The sequence below is a fragment of the Populus alba genome, chromosome 1 (genome assembly GCF_005239225.2).
Source record: "Populus alba chromosome 1, ASM523922v2, whole genome shotgun sequence".
Lineage (NCBI taxonomy): Eukaryota > Viridiplantae > Streptophyta > Magnoliopsida > Malpighiales > Salicaceae > Populus > Populus alba.
Window position 1 is genome coordinate 44,696,014 of NC_133284.1, and position 7,135 is coordinate 44,703,148.

Consider the following 7,135-nt stretch of genomic DNA (forward strand, 5'->3'; position numbering starts at 1 on the left):
AAATTGTAAGTGACCTAGTGGATTGATCCTAAAGGCCATCAGCTTTGTGAAATAGTGATGTGTTTTTCTTGATTACCCCTCTCTCTAGCTTCAATTATGCTACCATTAGAAAAGTTGATAGCGGCAGCCTCTAATTGGTTGAGTCGTAATCGTGAGGCTCATCCATCTCCCAGTCACAGGAGGGAACATCATGGTACCCAGCAAATGGGAATACTCAACAAATCCTACCCTTTCCACGTAAGTATCAATGAGTGAGATTTTGAAGTGGGCTTGCAATGGCGGTATGACTCGATAATAGTCCAGTCTCAACTTGCAGAGGATGGATAAAGTTTTCTCAAGTCAACTTTGCAGAGCTCCCTTATTAAGTTTATGTCGGAGGAAGATGGATGGATGTGGTAAAAGATCAAAATTAATAATGCAAAGTCAAAAACTTAAGAATAAAGAAAAGAATAGTAATGCAAAGCTTTCTTATTCAAGTGATTCTCTCAAAACTTTCTTAGTTTTTTTTTTTTTTTTTTTTTAATAATATTAAATTACAAACTTTTTAAAGATATAAAGTTCTAAATAATTAAGAAATTAAACTAATACAAGGAAATCCTAATCTAAACAGGAATTGTATTATGTCGACTGAATCAGTCAACCATTTCTTAACTATTCGACCACTTTAACTTATTCCAAATGGTTGTTCTATCTCATCCGGTCAATATATTCCTATTTGATCAACTAGTTCAACTAATTTCAAGAAATTAATATAGTTTCAACATCCCTCTAAACTTGATTTCTTCATAACTCCAAACATATTTCTTATCTTGATAAAAACAAAATCATATTTAAGTGGCTTTGTGAAAATATCTACGACTTGGTTTTGTGTCTTCACATACTTGACTTCAACTTCCTTGTTTGCAATGTAATCTTGTATGTAATAAAATCTTGTGTCACTATGCTTACTTATATCATGAAATACTGGATTCTTTGCTATTACAATGACTGATGAGTTGTCAACATAAATTTTAGTAGACCTCTATTTTGGCATTTGCAATTCATTCAATAATCTTCTTAGTCATATGGAATGACAAACAAATGATGTAGAAGCTACATATTTAGCTTCACGTGTTGACAAAGAGACTATAGATTGCTTCTTTGAACTTCATGTCAATATTGTGTCTCCCATATAGAAAACAAAACTTATAGAGCTCTTTTTATCATCCATATCTCTAGTCCAATTAGTATCATTGTAACCCATAAATCAAAGCTATTAGAATATCCATAAAATAAGATAAAAACAACAATACCTTTGACATATGAAGAATTTGCTTCAAAGCTTTAAAGTGTATCATAATTGGTATCTCTATAAACTTACTCACAAGTCTTACTCCAAAAATAATATTTGGAAGAGAGCATGTTAAGTATCTTAAACTCCTAACTAGACTTTTAAATGTTGTAGAGTTTATATTCTCCCCTTCATCATTCTTTAACATCTTCACCCCACATTTAACTTGAGTATTTACTTTTGCACAATCCTTCATCTTGATTTTCTTCAGAATCTCCTTTGCAAACTTCTCATGCCTTACAAAGATTCCATCCTCTCCTTGTTTTATCTCAATCCCTAAGTAGTATGTCATAAGACTAATTTTTGTTATCCCAAACTCCTTGATCATTGCTTGCTTAAAGTCTCCATATATATATATATATATATATATATATATATATATATATATATATATATTTGGATTATTTCTTGTAAAGATTAAGTCATCCACATACAAACTTATAATAAGAATATCATAACTCTCTTTGATTTTCATATAGATAGCATATTAATAGAAGCATTTAACAAATTTATTCTATAATAAATAGCCATCAATGCAACTATATCAATCCCTTGGAGCTTGCTTCAATTTATACAAGACTTTGTTCAATTTTAATACATTGTCTACATGTCCCTTCACTTCATATCCAATAGGTTGCTCAATATAAACCTTTTCTTAAAGAAAACCATTAAGAAAGACTGATTTGACATCAATTTAATAGATTTTTCATCTATGTTAGGCAGCGATGACAATGATTAATCACATGGTCTCCAATCTAGTAACTAGAGCAAATACTTCATCATAGTCAATATTATATTTTTTATTATAGCCTTTTACCACTAACCTCGCTTTGTACCTCTCCACCTTTTCTTTAGCATTCTTCTTTGCTTTGTAGATCCACTTGACACTTATTGACTTTTTTTCCACTTGGTCTAGCAACTAATTTTCATGTGTCATTCTTCTCAATTGATGCAATCTTCTCATCCATTTTAATTATCCATTTTTCATCCTTTATTACTTCTTCAAACACTATAGGATCACATGTAGCAAGGTGATAATATAGTGTTACATCATTATCAATAGGAGTAGTTGTCATATATAAGTCTTCAAGGCTACTTATCTTTCTTGGTGGAGTGTCACTACTTGAGTTTCCACTAGAAGAAGAAGAAAAGGAAGAAGAAGAATGAGAAGTTGAGCTTATTGGTGCTTATGGAGGTGTAATTATATGTTATTGATGATCTTCATATATTTTATATTATTCATCAAGAATCAGTAGGAAGTCATATTTCTCACCACCATTTACCTTCAAATCTCATACTTCTTCTTTATTGAACTCAACATCTCTACTAATCACCATCTTTTTTTTATTAGGTTTTAAAACCTTGTATTTTATGGACTTTTATTCATAGCCCACAAAGATAATTTTTTTGCTCTTATCATCTAGTTTGTTCCTTACTTAATCATCTACATGCATATAGCCAATGCTTCTAAAAGAATTTAAAAGAGAAAAATATGACTTTGTTCCATTTCACGCTTCTTGTGGAGTCATGTCATTCAAGCCCTTAGTAGGATCTCTATTTGACAAGTAGATAGCATAATCTATAGCTTCAACCCAAAACTTTTTAGGCACCTTTTTGGTTTTGAGCATACTTCTTGCCATGTTGAGGATGTTTCTATTATTTCTCCCCACTATGCCATTTTATTGTGGGGATCTAGGCTCCGTTAGGAGTCTTTTCATACAATGATTTTCACAAAACTCATTAAAATCATTAGAAAAAAATTCACCCCATATATTTGTCTTAAGTAATTTTATTGAATAACAATTTCTTTTTTCAACTAATGCATTAAACTTCTTAAAACAACTGAATACATTAGACATTTTTTTAAGAAGTATACCCAAGTTTTTCTACTATTATTATCAATAAAAAATAGAAAATATAGATTTTTACCAAACAAACATGGTTTGATAAGACCATAAACATCATTGTGTATTTCTTATAAAGGTTGAATTGCTCTTGATGTGGATTGCTCCAGAAAACTTTTGCAAAATTGCATACCCATTAAACATCCTTCACACAACCAATTTGGATATATAATGGATGGTAGACCATTCAATATCTCCTTTTATGCCATCATCTTCAAGCTATTAAAGTTTACATGCTTGAGTCTTATATGCCAAAACCAAGTCTCATCCTTCACACATGTATTTAGGCATTTAGGCACATTCATCTCTATGAACATTCTATTCTTTCTCATGGCTACCTTTTCAATCAAAGCTCATTTAGTGCCAAGTAATGTCAAAGTATGATATTTCATCTTAATCTTATACTCATTCTCTAACAATTGTCTCAAACTCAATATATTAGTTTTTACAATAAGGATATAATAGACATCACCAATAAATTAATAACTTTTATTTTTTTTTAATTTTATGAGATTCGTACCTTTTTTGTTGATGGAAAATTTTGAATGATCCATGAAGGTGACATTACATTAATTCATCAAACTCTATAAACTTGTCTCTATCTTCAAAACATGTGATTATTGGCACCATTATCTAGAGACCACATGTTCTCTTTATCTTGTATTCTTTCATCATGTAATAGTAATAAGGTGCCTTCCTTCTCTTATTTTATCACTAGATTTGCATTCTCCTCAACCCTCTTGGTTGGACTCCAATAATCCCTAGCATAATGACCTATCTTTTGATAATCATAGCATTTAACTTTTGATTTGTCAAACCTGAATTTTAAAGTGTTACTATCAATGTAATCGGTCGATTGGTTTGCTTCATATGGTCAACCAGTTAACTTGTTGAGGCTGTCACAACCTCTTCTTCTAAATCTATCTTTTCATCGTCTTCCTTTTCTTTGTCCATGTCCTTCACCCCTTTAGAAATATCCAGAATTATTTTGCTTTGAAAAAAATGTTTGTGCACTCACATCCTATTGAATCTCATTGACTTTTTCTCATAGGTTTATAATTTTCTCATGAGACCTTGGATTGAAAGAACATTCATATTTTACGACTCTTCTATGGTGGCCTCCATATAATGAAACTTTTTTGGCAACGAGTGTAAGATCTTCTCTATCACATGTGTCTTTTACATCTCTTCTCCATATCTCTTTATTTGATTGTGTATAGTCAATACTCTTGCAAAGTATTCTGAAATATTCTTTGATTTAAGTATATTTAACTTTTCAAAGTCACCACATAGATTTTATAGATGTACATTTCTCACATTTTTAGCTCCTTGGTTTGGTTCTTACAAAACTTCTCATGTTTATTTGGCAGTTATTGCGTTAGTCACTATCTCAAAAGTGGCATCATCCAAACATTGGTGGATGATTGTTATTATTTGTTGATCCTTCTGTCGTGTCTTTTGCATGGCCTTCCTTTGGGTTGAAGTCAATGTTGCTCCATTTATAGGCCTCTCAAAGCCTTTTTCAACCATTTCTCATACATCCTAAGAACCTAACCAAGCTTTTACTTAAATACACTAAGTTTCAGAGTTGTTTTTTGTCAGCCTAGGACATTGAAATGACAAGTTTAGATTGACTATGTTAAATAATCAAAATATAAACTATAATACCACTTGTTAGAAGAAGGATGAAGTGTGGTAGAGGATCAAAAAAAGTAATGCAAAGTAAAAAAACTTAAGAACAAAAAGAAGATTGAGAGGAAAATATACTTTTATTAAGCATTTTTTTTCTAAACTCTTTTAGTTATTCTCTATTTTATGTACTTTTTAATAATTTTTTGCAAGCCTTTTTATAGGCATAAAGTCCTAAATAATCAAGGAATTTAACTAATTCAAGAAAATCCTAATCTAAACAAGAATTGTATTATGTCGACTGAATCGATCGACCGTTTCTCAACTAGTCGACTGCTTCAACTTATTGCACTCGATTGTTATGTCTCATGCAGTCAACCTATTCCTAACCGGTCAACAATTCAACTAATTTCTAAAAATTAGTTTACTTTCAACACTTTCCTTTATGCGAATTGGTGTGTAAGCAATGATGTAGTTGGAAAATGTATAACAAATGTCAACTGCAATGGTAGCACAATGATCTAAAACACGAAGATTGCACTAAAATTAATGTTTCGGTGAAACGAATAGAATTTTAGTTAAATATATAAAAAATCAACATACTTTAATGGGATTAATTCTATGCAAGGAACTGGAAGCTAAGTGGTCCTTTTTTTAAGAACAAGATTAATAATATTAAGAGCTTTACGCAATGAGTATATTTGCATCGTAGAATGTGGGCTATCCAAGAAACTGTACTATTGCAAAAACTCTCCAACAAGCTGGTAAGTGCTTAAATTGGTGCTTGAAGGGTCCAATCGACACAACGTTTCAGTCGCAGAAAGAAAGGTTTCTCATCATGTTCTTGCCCACTACACAAAGCCAAGGAGTGGTGTGTGCATTAAAGGATGGGCTTCTTTCTTTCTGCTACTTGCATGGTGTTGTCTGTGTGTTCATAGTGTTCAGCTTGAGGTCAACTTGCGTCGACAAAATGCCTCTGGAATTATCTCCACTCAAAATAAAATCTGAAACTTTTCTAACCACACGTAATTGGCCATCGATTGGTAGCAAACTAGCAACATGATGACAACATTAAACCCTTCAAGATCTGCATGTTTTATTGTTTGGATGGCCAAATGAGCTGCTCGAAATGAAAATATCTTGCCAAAATATTAGTGATCAGGTTTCCATTATGGGAAGGGACATTCATAGTTGATGTTATGAGATGACGACTCCCAACAAGGAAATTGGAAAGCTTGTTTCCCTTCATTGTGGCCACACAACTTATGGGTTTTAAGAATTTTAGCAATCAAACAGTGAAAGAGCTGGTGTGGAACACTGAAACTCGGAAGGGTTTTTTTTTTTTAATTAATATAGGTGTTTGGGCAGCTTATGCGTACTTCGACTAATCTTATAGAACTTGAAATTAATAACCATGTAAACCTTCAATAGCCCTGGGGTTTGTAAGACTCAAACTAATAACCTTTAAAAAACAAATTTATAATTTGACCAATTAAACTATATCTTTAAGGGTTCAGAGATTTGCTTTTATGTGTCATATTCAAAACGAATACGTAAATGCAACATGCTCCTTCACATTGATCAAATAAACTTTTGCCTTGCACCATTGCTGGTGGACACTGATCACCAAGTTGCTGGAAGATGTGTGTATGTGGGTGTGCTGGCTGCAACTTATGGACATTTTGTGTCATTTTCCATTTCGTTCAAGAGATTAGTTAGAGGACACTTTTCTACCAGAAATTTCACTTGTAATTCATATTCCTAAAGAAATTTCATTCAGGAAACCATAGCACAATATATATCAAGCCAAGTAGATATATATTTCTTTCTCGGAACTTTCGAATACCCTTGGATCATGGAATCAAAGAAAAGAAAACTTTCAAATTGCAGTGAAGTTTTCATTAGTATAGCATAATTTCATAACGAGAATGACCATAATGATTTACAAGAAACAATAACACACAAATATAGTGTTTTGTATGGGGCAACAAATATTTCTTCCATTGTTGGAAACACTACCAGATTTAATAGTTTTACTAATAAAAATTTATGTCGATATTTACACTCATATTACATCAATAAGTATTTTACCAATGAGCTCATGGACATTACTGAAACAGCCCGTTAGAAAAACTCTTGTTACTAATTTTTTGTGTGTTGGTGAATCCATCAGTAATAAATTTACCGATAGATTTATAAATAGACAAAGCACGTCAAAAAAAATTTCATATTTCATTTCATCGATATTTCCTTTGGGAAGTTTGCCATATAA